The sequence below is a fragment of the Ascidiella aspersa genome, chromosome 2 (genome assembly GCF_963924565.1).
Source record: "Ascidiella aspersa chromosome 2, kaAscAspe10.2, whole genome shotgun sequence".
In the NCBI taxonomy this organism is placed as follows: domain Eukaryota; kingdom Metazoa; phylum Chordata; class Ascidiacea; order Phlebobranchia; family Ascidiidae; genus Ascidiella; species Ascidiella aspersa.
The window spans coordinates 21646084-21660010 of NC_139448.1; positions in this window are offsets into that span (position 1 = coordinate 21646084).

Below are 13927 nucleotides of genomic sequence, written 5' to 3' on the forward strand. Positions count from 1 at the left end.
TTATTAAAATGATTTGTTTTGTTTTTTTAGGTATACAGTACAGTATCAATCATCAGCTTTGCTGCGAAAAGGGTCACCTTTCGACTTTGCAAATTTTCACAATGGGCTCCTTAACTAAACGGCTCTTTTAAGAGCCAAACCAAAAAAAGGTTCTTTTAAGAGCCAAACCAAAAAACGGCTCTTTTAAGAGCAACACTAAAAAACGGCTCTTTTAAGAGCCAACTTTAACTTTTATTATAAAAAAAAAAAAAAAAAAAAAAACATTGTGCTAATATTTTTCCATTTTTAGAGCTTCTCAAAGACCGTTTATGGTTCCTAAAAAACTCTGTGAATGATTTGTTTTGGTAAATGTAGCTATCGGTATAAATTATAAGTTCAAGTGATTTTGTGTCTTTATAAATTTAAACGCATTATTTTTTTCAGTTGAAGAAACTTAAACTATAAAATACATTGTGAACACATTCCTGGGAGTTTGCAGTTTGAGAAGCACTGGAATTTTGCATGTTTTGTTTATTGATATGCATGATGTTCATTTGTTTATGTTACTGGAAGTTATTTTTGATTATTTAATTTATCCTTTTTGGTCCAGTCACTTCTGTGGTATTTTTCTTTGCCTTCCTTAAATATTGCGAAGCCAATATTTATTGGCCTGCAAATGTAGTTTATTGCATGCTTTTTGATTTTTTCTCCCGAGAACCAAATTTGGAGCTGAACTTGGGTTTTAAAACTTTTGATTTATTATTTAGCTATGACAAACTGGGGGTTAACTGGTAAAACTAGCATTGTATTACAAAACAACTTGGTGGTGGCTTCATCTGCAATGTGGGTATATTGAGCATAAACTGTATGATGATACTTGCATGTAACAACTAAAAGTAAACTTTAATGGTTGTGCATTACACTGTATCTGAAGTTTATGTCCGTTAAAATATGTGGTATGTTATACCCAGCTTTGCAGTCCCACCCTGCAGACTCGCATCACATCAAAAGTTGGGAAGTCTCGGGATGTTTATAAATGCAGATGACGTGTAGAAAGCCTATATCAGGGGTGGGCAAACTGCAGCTCGCCGGCATGTTTTTTGTGGCTCTTCTTGTCGAATCGTAAAATATCCAAAATATTGTGAAGGCTACCAAAATACCGTTTATAAACGTTTCTCTATTTTTCTTTTCTTAATTTCGTTTATGACCACGTAACACTAAGACATACAATCCGAAGAATTAGTTGACAAAAGACTGTGGTATTGATAAATATTGTGAATGTGAGGTGTTATTTTATTATTATTGTGTTAACTATTACTATTTTGTTATATTACAATTCTGTTATTATTGCTGAATTTGCATTCATTACCGGTTTAGTATTGGAATAATTTTGAGGCTCTCTGGTAGGCTACTTGTATTTTCTGCAAATGGCTCTTCCATTGAATACATTTGCCCACCCCTGGCCTATATTGTACTTGAGCTTTTACTCAGGCTTGCTTTCCTTCTTTTTCTTTTTGAGTATTACCGTTTTATTTGCACGAATGTTTTTTTTTTATGACTGGTGTGTTCTCTATTTAAACAACCATTAATACACTGATTACCCTAAATACAGTAATATTTTTCTGCCTATTTAATGTCTCTTCACGGCTAAATAAATTCGGCTTTTTGTTCTGTGACTGCTATTTCACTGTACTATGATTAATGAAAACGTTTTTGACGTCGCGATTGTACTGCTTTTAATAAATGCACTACAAATAAACTAAGTTTTATATTTATTTAACGAGTGTAAGGCATGCAAGTCCAATAACCTCCACTAAATTATCCCCTTAAAGTTTCCAAATCATCAATTAAGGTATGCATCTAATTCAGTGTGGTCCAACTGCGGGCCAAAGTATTTCTTTAAGACCGGTAAATTTATTTAATTTGCTAGTTATTTTTAGGCAAAAAACTATTGTCTTTAAACGTAATTAGGGTATGAGTAAGGAATCCAATGTTATCTAACCTGGCAATAAATATTTGTTAAACCCCAGCATCTGCCCTGTAGTTGTACATAATCATTTTGTGAGCATATACATTCAACATCTGCGACATTTCCCGGGCTCTAACCATGTAAAACGTCGTACTGTACCTAAATTTCTTAATTTTGTAGGCCATGTCTTTTGTGTGTGCTTTGTCCTTTTTTCCGTAAAAAATATATATACGCGGCAAAAGTAACTCGAAGGGTCAGTGGGAAAAGTCACGTGACCAATCGCATATTGGAAAATTGTCACGTGACCGATCGCAGGTTGTAAAATTATCACGTGACCAATAGCAGGTTGAAGGTATTTGAACTAGGTTTACATGCTATCCTGATTTTTGTCCTCTAGCTTTTAAGGATATACAGTAACGACAAATATTCTAATTTGTGAGGCTAAACTAATTTTTTGCAGCTGTCTTCAAGTCGCGCTATCTCATTGTGTTTATTTTTTAGAAAGTTGTGGTTTAGTAACAAATGTGTCATTAGCTTATTTAAGTTATGAAAGTGGTTGTTTAAACCAGGCTAAGTAGGTTTCGATTTTCTATGACAAAGAGTAAAATATGGCGCTGATGGCACCACTACTCCCCGGGACCAATGCACCATTGGTGCATTGGTCCCACTGGTTAGTATTTATTCTTAACCATTGTGAATATGGTATTTTATAGAAAAAGTGCCGACATTTAAAAAATATAAGGGTGTAAAGGGGCAGTTTTCGGACGACCAACTAAAATGTGCTGTTAAAGATGTTCTGGAAAACGGGACACCATTACGTGAAGTAGGAAGAAATCGTGGAGTCAGTTACTGGACCTTACGACCTTACGAAGATACGTATCCAAAGTGCGTAGTGGAGAAAAAAGTGCTGACACAATTAAAAAGTTATCCATGACAACCAAGCAAGTAAGTTATAGGCCCACTACCTATTTTGTTACAAGTGGCTACTGGTATTTTACATGACCCCAAAACGAACAGAAAGTTGTTGTTTGGAAAATGAAGTCATATGACAAGGTGTTAAGCAAAATGTATTTTGTGTTGTAGGCCTATTAATTAGAATATTTACAGTAGCCTATACAGTCAGGTAATATAGGGGTTATGATTGTGACCCATACGTAAACATAGCTTACATAAGCCTGTTCACAGTGAATAAATACAAGCAGCCATACAATTGCCAATAGGCCTTAATATCAATTTCCTACTTTTGCAGATTTTCACGGAAGGTGAAGAGCAGGCATTGAAAAGTTATATGCTTTTGTCATCTAAAATGTTCCATGGATTAAACAAAATTGACACAAAACAAATGGCTTATAAATTTGCAAAACGAAAACAAAAAAAAAACATTCCCAAGAGCTGAAAAAAAAAAATAAAGCTGCTGGAGAAGACTGGTTGAAGGGTTTTAGAAACAGACAAAAAGATCTGAGTCTGCGTCGTCCGGAAGCAACTAGTCTTGCCAGGGCTTCAGCATTCAATAGACACAATGTTGGAAGTTGTTTCAACAATTTAAAAGAGGTGCTTGGCAGAGCTGAATAAATTCCTCCACAAAATATATTCAATCTCGACGAAACTGGAGTAACAACAGCACAATCACCACGACAAGTGTTTGCCCAAACTGGGACAAAGCAGGTGGGGAGAATTACTTCCGCGGAGCGCGGGGAATTGGTGACCATGTGTTCCTGCATCAACGCAGTTGGAAATGCTTTGCCACCAGTTTTCATCTTCCCGAGAGTCCATTTCAAAAAACAGATGTTGAAAGGTGCACCAACAGGTAGCCTTGGTATTGCTTGCCAGTCTGGTTGGATGAATAGCGAAATTTTTCCGCAAGCTCTTCAGCATTTCATGAAATTTATGAATATCTCTGCTAAAAATCCGGGAATTTTATTACTCGATAATCACCGCAGCCACCTTAGTATAGATGTAATTGATATTGCGCAAGAACATGGACTCTCTACATTAACATTTCCTCCGCATTGCAGTCATCGTATGCAACCGTTGGATGTGTGCGTTTATGGGCCATTTAAGCGTTTCTTTAACTCATTCAGTTATTCCCACATGACTTCAAATCCCGGTGAAGCCATAACGATATATGATATAGCTGGATTTGCTTTTTGTAAGCCATTCAATATTCAAAATATTCTGTCATCATTTCGCTCTACCGGGATTTTTCCTTTCAACCCAGAAATTTTCCCTGAAGACATGTATTTACCAGCTTATGTGACAGACAATTCATTTGGCCCACCATCAGCCACATCCTCCGAAATCGGGGAGTCTTCCGCTCATCACGCTTTTGAAGCTGCACCTTCTTTACCTGCATCTTTCAATACAAATGTAGGTTTGCCAGAGCTATCCAACCAGAATTGTTTCGGATTGGTATCGCCTGATAATGATATTTTGCTGGATATTTCCCCATTTCCAAAGGCTGTTCCAAAAAAGAAAAAGAGCAACAAAAAACAACAATTATCACAAATGTGCCTTCTAAAAAAAGCCTCCCAAAATAATTTATTCAAGCAGCTCTGATAGAGATGTTGATTTCCAATGTCAGTCCAACAGTGATGATTCAAAGACGTTCTTTGATATTGAGGATGAACAAAATTCAGCAGACCAAGAAACGACCAGCACTGTTCCGAGTACGGTCGAAGATGGAGCATTTGTGGTCGCACGAGTATACTCATCTCAAGAAAAATTTAAGAATTTTATAGCACAAGTAGTATCTGGACCTGATTTTGACAATGATTACGGGGTAAAGTTTCTTAAGAGGTTAGAAAAGGTTAAAAGTGGCTTTGTGTATCCTGAACATGAAGACTTAGAATCGGTTTCTCACAAAGACTTAGAGTGTGTAATGCTGCCACCTTCACCTGTAGCCCAGACCAAGCGCCTCGCTAGTATCCTGAAATTTTCTGTCGATTTATCGCATTACAATATTGCTTAATTTTCGTGCTCTTTCGCAACATAACACCAGTTTAGTTTTAAACATGGCTGTCAATGTTGAGCTGTGTCTACCCAAATGACTGATATAAAAAAATACGGGTCTGAATTATGGGCGTAATCAGGAGGCCATGCCCCCAAATTTCGAACTTACATATTCAGAACATTACGACATGTGGCCCTAAAATTTTGCCTGGCTACGCCACTGCTGCCTCTAACATTGTATACGTTTTAATTCCTGATCGCTTGACCCTTGCCGCAATTGTCTCAATGTGGTGCATTGGTTCCTTGCTATGCTGTGGGACCAATGCACCACTTTTCACAAGTAATATAATCAATTAAAAAATAATCAAGCCATTTTTTGATTTGCTTACTGCTTGGTTAGTTTAGTTACGTTTGTATGCTGTAGGGAGACCGGGGCGTAAAGTAACACGGGTCGATTGTAACACTCTAAATTGCGCCACCCATGGACACACTAGAATCACGTGATTTACAATGCGCATGCGCCTTTCGGTTCATTTCCGCCATTGAAAGTTTGAGCAGGCTACGTGCAGTACAAACAAAGTTGTGGACAAAAACATATATTTCAGGTAAGAAAGTAACTTTTTTTAGTTTTTGTTAGTGTTGTTTAACCATTTAACTTTATAAATTAAAAAGCATACAATCGGATTTAGCAATTATCATAGTTTATTGCTGCAAAACTTTATGAACTAGCCAGTTGACTGGGCAAGTGGTGAACGAAGGTAATTAATGGCTGACATGGGCCTGGGTCGGTTGTAACAAAATTGTCGGGGTTGGTTGTAACATTTGAAAGCTGTTACAACTGACCCCGGCGAAACAGTATAATGTACTAAATCTTTAAATATTTTCAGCTATGGTGAGAAACTTTAAACGAAAAACTGACAGAGGTACTACACCTGTGCAAGAACTTGCAAGAGCTGCCAACTATGTGAAAAACCAAGGAAAATCTATTCGATCAGTAGCAAAAGAATATTCTATTTGCCATGTCACGTTGTCTAGATTTTGTAAAGCAAAACAGAAATTAGAAGATAAAGGTTCAAATGAATTGCCTTCTGTTGGTTACCGCAGTGCTACTCAAGTACTCAAGTATTCACGGAGTTGCAAAAAATGTAGAAATAAGTTGTAAATAGGCTGTACTTAAAATTTTGGAAATAAAGTTTAATTTTTTTTAGGTCCGAGAATTCGCTTACGAACTTGCAGTGAAATACAAGTGCAGTCATCCCAAGAGTTGGGAAGAGAATGGTAAAGCCGGAGCGGATTGGTTTACTGGCTACATGGCTACATATCAATACGAAGTGCAGAGGCAACGAGTCTGTCAAGGGCTACGAGTTTTAACAAACACAATGTCGGTGTGTTTTTCTCCAAACTAGACGGCGTGATATCAAAGCATAAGTTGAATGGTAACGATATTTGGAATGTCGACGAAACAGGTATTACCACTGATCAAGTTCCTAACCGTGTTATCGCAAAACGAGGGTCAAAACAGGTCGGTACTTTCACCTCAGGTGAGATTGGCACGTTAGTCACTCTTGCCTGTGCAATAAACGCCATCGGAAATACAATACCGCCCATGTTTGTTTTTCCTCGGTCGCGATATGCCGATCACTTTGTTCGAGATGGTCCCCATGGCTGCATAGGATCCGGAAACAAATCCGGATGGATGCAACAGGACGACTTCCCTATTTTCCTTAAACACTTTGTTAGCTACACTAAAGTCACAGTAGAACGAAAGGTTTTGCTTTTGCTCGACAATCATAGCTCCCGCCGTACAATTGCAGCTATAGATTTTTGTAAGCAAAATGGTATCATACTTCTTTCATTTCCTCCTCACTGCAGCCACAAACTTCAGCCTCTCGATCGAAGTGTTTATGGACCTTTGAAAAAATTTGTTAATGGTTCCAGTGACGCGTGGATGAAAATGAACCCCGGAAAAACCATGACCATTTATAATGTTCCTGGGCTTGTTAAAACCTCTCTTCCAATGGCAACAACGCCAAATAACATTCAGTCAGGATTCCGTTGCACAGGAATCTGGCCCTTCAACGCCGATATATTTGAAGAACACGAATTTTCTCCTTCACAGGTGACTGATCGGCCAGACCCAGCTCTTTTTGACTCATCTTTGCAGGCTAAACATGAAGAAGAATCGTCATCGTCTGGCAATTTGCTTCCAGCTAGGACATCTTTTTTGACTCAAGATGCTGAAGAAGCTTCATCGTCTGGCAATTTGCCTCCAGCTCCCATTGGGACATCTTTGTTGTCTCAACATGGTCTGCCACCAGCTTTTCTGTCTTCGCATTCCACAGGATCGAACTTCTTACGTCAAACTCCATCAACTTTTTCTGCATGCGAGCCTCTTTCTAAATTTAGTCCTGTAGAACTTCGTCCATTACCAAAAGCACCACCAAGATAAATAGTTGAAACCAAACGAAAAAAGATGCAAACAGAAATTTTAACGGATACGCCAGTCAAGAAAGCAATGGAAGAGGCGGAGAAACAGAAGCCTGCAAAAGCTAAAAGAAAAATAATTCTGCCCAAAAAGTCAACAAAAAACAAACAAAATAAATTTAAACAACCCAAGAAAAGGCGAGCCACGCTAACTGATTCTTCGGACGACGAAGAAAATTTCTGTTTGGTATGTATGGAGCATTTCCAAAATTCTAAAACAAAAGAGGTTTGGATTCAATGTGTCAGATGTCAATTGTGGGCCCACAAAGCATGCACCCCCGACATGAATTATTCGTATTTATGTCAACTGCGACTCAGATGATGAAAACTAATATTTTGGATAACTATGGTAACCGTACCATGCGATGTTGTCTTATGTGTATGCACAATTGCACACATGCTACGCACAATGTACAGTAGTTTACGATACGTTTAGAGAACGTATTATTTTTGCTAACTTTTTTCGTTTACCTTCGAGTTGCCAATTTGTTATCAGCACTAAAAACAACCAATTTTGTTTAAGCTAGTTTAGTAATCATGCCCATCCAAGCCAGCAGTTTCAGCTGTAGGCTTGTTGAACTTAACAGTAATCGAAATTTGTTTGAGTAGTAATCCTGTCCTTGTTCAACTCCTGGTGTGGGTATGTGGTGCATTGGTCCCACCTCTCCCCTACTTAATTTTAATGATATTACGTGTAAACAATTTCACGATCTCGTTAAAAATGACAATTCCTTATTGGCAAAAGTTATGGAAGCCGCAAAGTATTCATGGGCTAAATATGAAAAATAAATTTGATTTGTTGTTTTGGTGTCTGTTTCTGTAACTTTTGCTTTGTTTTGTTTTTGAAACTTTTGCCCGCAACTACCAAAGAAATGTAAAACACATCAAACTCAAAAGTAACAATTCTACTTTCATTTTACCTGCCTGTAAAAAATGTCGTTTCTTGGCGCTGAAAATGTGGTAAATGTAGTGTTTACAAACTATACAGTATTACTTGATTTCTATGTAAACAGTGTGTATCACGTGACTGTATTGACCACACCCAGTATGATTATGTATCACGTACTATTGATTCGGATAAGCAAGGGCAATAGCGAAAGCAATTAAGTAAACCACCTTGTGTTATGTCTAGTCTTTGACACAGAACTAGGCAGCGGAACACTATAGTAACTAACACCAAGTAAAATAAATTAAAACTAAGCCCTGAAAATATATAACAATCGCACCCCCGTCTAGTTTCAATCTGTTTGTGTGCTTGCTTTGCAATTGTATTCCTTTGAACTGCTTTATGTATTAATTATTTTAATTGATGTTCAAACTTTTTGTAACATTTTTAATAAATGTGGCGTTTAGTTCCTGACTTGAAGCAGTAGGGGACGTCAATTATTATTTCTTATTATTATTCGAAACTTTATAAGCAACTTTATGACGTGACCCAAACCCAGCCCTGTCATCATAAAACACTTACCGCGCTAAGTAATACGGAGATGTTATTTTCATTCCGTTAGCACGCCTCTGCTAAACGATTCTATGGCCAAGCGATGTGTACAAAAGCCGTTGGCACAAAGCCAAAGGCTTAACGAAACTGATTTTTACTCAACCAACTGAACTGAACAAAGGACAATTTGAGAAAATAAACATAGAACACACTTTCCAAAAAATTTATTACAGGGTGCATTGTTTTAATTCAATATATGACATCCCACTAAAACCAAAAAAATAAAATAAAACAAAGCCCTGAAAATATACCCTTACTGTCTTTGCGAGATACCGTCCCGTCTCTCGTCAAGGCCAGAACCACTTTCTTTTCTCCTTCGCTTCCCTTCTAATCTGTGTATGGAAATAAACAAGCTAACAGTACATCTAGTGGTCGGCAATACACAATATAGCCTAAATGATGTCCTACAGACGTATGTAGCGACTCTGACCTCTTGTCAAGCGATTAGGCTATTTTATCTTCCAAACATATTTTATCTTTCCTATACTTCTTGTGTCTACTTAAATGCTCTGTATCTACAGTCCTCTCTCAGACACGTCAGGTTTTTTTGCTTCCTCTCTGATATGGTGTATAAACTAAACAAGAATAGAACAATAGTAGTCGGCAATGCGCTGTAAGATGCCCTACACCTTGTCCGCCAATTACTCTGGAAAACGTCAAATATTTCAAATGGGATTAAAAAGCAACGGCCCCACCCTGATGAATGTTAAGGATTAATTTTTATTTGTCAACGTTTTTACACAATATTTCTAAGAACAACCTCCTAATTCAGTGCTCTTGTATGTCACAACTGTGACAGAATACTTTTTTCAGTTTATGAGGTCAGATATAAGACCCCAATATACGTCACTGAATAACTAAATATTGTTTTTTTTCAAGTTTTGTTCAAGGGCAGGTCACCAATGCTATACCACCAATGCCCCCTGAGCGTATTACGACTGTTTTAACTATACGTGAATTTTAAATAAATCAAATTTTTAATAAGCAATGAAATCCTTACATATATTTATGCTATTTGGAAGAACGTTTTCTGTCCAAAGGAGCTATGTACCATACCGTGGGACTATCCAGTATTTTTTGTCTAATTCAACAAATGGATTTTTGTCGCTTTAAGAAAACATAACATCGAGAGTTTAAGGAACTTAAATTACAGCTTTAAAAGAGTTTTTTTGTAAGTATATGTGATGATAGACTAGCTCAGGGGTCGGCAACCTTTTGAAGCAGCTTGCGCTGCCCCATATTGTTACCGGCTTGAAACCCCGGCCAACCAGATGAAGCAGGCTGGCCGGTTGTGATGTCATCATACCAGCCTCTGTGAATTCATCTTCTTCTTTCGTGTGTCAAACACCGAGCTCTGTTGACGAGAGCCATTCCAGAGTGTCATTGTCGAGGTCTCTAAGGCCTCGTTCCCCATGGGGTGGACGGTAGGTGGTACATTCCTTCACGATGTGGATTGCAGTTTGGTGTTGGGCGCCACATATGCAAGCCGGATTGTCGGTCAAGCCCCACTTCACCATCGACGCTCAGAAAGAGCCGACTCCAGTGCGGAGGCGGTTAAGATTAACCCACTGTCGCCGTGGAAGGTCCAGGCCTGTTACTTCATAAGGGCTGTCTATGTAGCGATGTAATCTTGTTTGTGGTGCTGCTGACCACCTCTCCGTCCACCGGTTCTTTACCCAGGTGTCCTTGGACATGCCATCTCTGACGACCTGTAGCATCGTCTTTGCCTGGGCAGCGAAGGAGTGCCTCGATTTTAGGCGCTGATGGCAAGTCATATTTGTGAGAACTTTGTGCAGTAGATGTTGTTCGTTGCAGAGCGCTTTTCTACAGAGGGCTAGGGTCGCTGCCTCTCGGCGGATGTCAGGCGGTGCTATGCCGGCCAGCACGGGCTGCTGCTCGGTTGGTGTGGCACGTAGGCAGCCTGATATGACGCGCAACGCACTATTAAGGGTAGTGTCCACCTTCTTAGCATGGCTACTTCGGCACCACACAGGGGCACAGTACTCAGCCGCGGATAGAACCAGTGCCTGGACAGATATACGCAGCACCTTAGTTGAGGCTCCCGATGCACTACCGGCCAGGCGGCGTATAAGCGCAATGCGAACGGTTGCCTTCGCCCTGACGCTGTCGACGTGATGCTTGAACGTCAGCGTTCTGTCAAGCTTGACCCCGAGGTATGTGGGAGTAGCAATATGCTGCAACAACGTGTTGTTGACTCGGATGTTTGTAGTACGCTTGGCTTACCTGTTATTTAGGCGGAACATTATGGCCATAGTTTTCCCGATACTTAATTTTAGTCTCCAGTTCTTGAAGTAGGACGACAGGATCCCCATGTCTGCAGTGAGACCTTCTTCGGCTTCACCTCATGTTGGCTTGCTGAGTAGGATTGCAAGGTCAACTGCATAGCCATATTTCTTCGACTGGGTGGCGGGTAAGTCGTGAATATATATGTTAAATAACATAGGAGCAAGGACGGAACCTTGTGGTACGCCATTCCTCAGCTTCCGAGTCCTACTGCATTGACCGTTACTTGTGTGGAGCTGAAAGCAACGGTTACTCAGCATGTTTAAGATGAAGTTGACCATATGCATATCTGGGATCATCTCCAGGAGCTTTAGGTGAAGACCACGTAACCAAACGGTGTCATACGCAGCCGTGAGGTCGATGAACACGGTTCCGACTTTTTCACCAGCCTCAAACCCATTCTCTATATCTTGGCACAGTAGGGTAACCTGGTCCATGGTAGATCTGCCACTGCGGAAACCCGCTTGGTCCTTGGACAATTGTGGATCGATATTAGGATTTAGGCGCGTGTGGAGAAGTCGCTCCAACATCTTGTAAGGCACACACAATAGCGATATAGGGCAATAACTCTTTGGGTCGCCTTTTGGTTTGTTTGGCTTCGGTAAAGCTATTACCTTCGCCCGACGCCAGATCTCGGGTAACCTGCCCGTTCGAAGACAGGTCGAGAAGAAAAGAGGTTAGCCATGAGGAAATTTTCCTTCCTTGATGTTTTATAAACTCTGGATGGATTCCATCGATGCCTCCTGATTTGCCAACTTTAAGTTGTTTGGTGGCTTCCGCAAGTTCTTCATCGGTGAAGTCGATTGAAAGGTTGGAGTTACAGGTGGGGGACGCACGAATTTCGAATTTCTTAAAGTAATAGCCTTGCAGAAGGTGCTATAGGCGCAGTTGATGTCGACTGATTTCGGGGACGTTAAGCCAACAGCTATTGCAACGAGTTGTTGACTGAATCTTTTCCAGTTGGCTTTACGGAAATTCCAACGCCTCACGGGATTCCCTTCGATAGGCTGAACTAACGCTGGGGTTAGAATCAGCGATGGACGATGGTGAGAATGGGGGAATCTATCCAGAACGCGCCTTTCCGGCATTGGCTCACCGCCGCAGCTCTTAAAAAAGGCCAGGTCGGGATTGGTGTCGGTGTTCCAGCGCGCGGAGTGGAATGTCGGTTGCTCTTTCGGATCGAAAAGTAGAGGGGCGTCAATGGATGAAGCCCATTCGATAAGGGTATCGCCGTCTGCATTGCTGACGCTGTAGCCCCAGTCAGTATGATGGCAGTTGAAGTCGCCGACGTAAAGAGCTGGTGCGGTGACATCTGGAAGTGAATCGAGATACAGTCTGCTGGGTGGTGGCTTGTAGATGTTGACGATGGTAGTGTCTTGTACCTTGGTTGTCAGCCACTCCACAGTTGTGTTGTCGTCAGACTGCGCCATCGCTGACCAAGGTATATCATTCCTGATAAAGGTTGCGATGCCATGGTGCTTGTCAAGTGTGAATCCGGCCAGGTTGAAACCCGGTATCTTCAGGACGCTAGAGTTGGTAGCATGCGTTTCCTAGACGCTGAGTTTGGCGGTTGTAAGGCCCTCAACAAGTCTTGGCTTTCGACGAACGTTGTTTTTGCCGCCTGGCCTAAAAAGGCCACATGCTTCCTTGGACTTGACGCCGGGTCATGATTAATTTGACGTGTTTGACGGTTTAAAGACATTGGTTTCACTTATGTTAGCTACTTATAGGGGATGCCACGTAAAGGCTGTCTTTATATCCCCCCGTGAATTCATCAAATTGACAGCTTATTGCCTGATCGTGTTTTCGTCGATTGTCCGAGTTTCCTTTTTTCGATGCGTCGCCGAATCGAACTGTTATGAATTATAATTAACGCCATCTGGTATTAAGTATAAAAGGGGTTTTGTTTTATGCCAAAAGCAGCAGTCCCACTGTCCACTTAGCTGGAGTCAGATCGCGTACGTTATACGGAGGTAATTATTGTTCGTATATCGTAAGAACCTGTGAGTACTGTTTGTCGTTGGTTTATTTGCAATAAATATTCTTTCATTGTGCTTAAAACCCACACTTTCGTATGCAGTGTGCCAGTTTATGAATAATCTCAAAATATCAACAACTCGCGTGCCAAACATTTTTCTATGTTTGGTTTTCCACTGGCAACCTCCGGAGTCGGATAAAAGCAACCCCGACTCCGGCTAAAGTGTGCAATTTCATCTAGTCGCGAGTCCGGCTCAGACTTCACAACCTGTATTTCACCGATTTACCTAACTAAAATAAGATGGATATTCACAATACACTCATTGGGGTCAAGGAAAATATGCCACCATATGCTATTCCACCCTAACAATTTTTTTACAGTTATTTATCAGTTTCGAAATAACCCTAGCTGTAAAAACTAAAATGTGTACAACCATTCAGTTGGTGCTAGTGTTAGTGATGTCATAATATTGTTAATGATGCAGTAGCGAATGGTTGCACTTTCTTAAGTTGATATAACGTGCGCGTTCAATTTTTGGCACGCGTGCCAGGGGTTGCCGACCCCTGGACTAGCTTAAATAACCCCACCTAAACCAATTTTATTGGCGCTTTTTTTTACATTGGAACAAACTTAAACGATGGCCTTAGTCACTGGAACAATAAAGCTGTTGAGTAAATGTCTCCCAAATTGTTTGCCAAAATTCTCCTTTGCTTATATGACTACTTGGTCACGTTTACTCTTTGAAAAACGCAAAAAATTCGGTTTT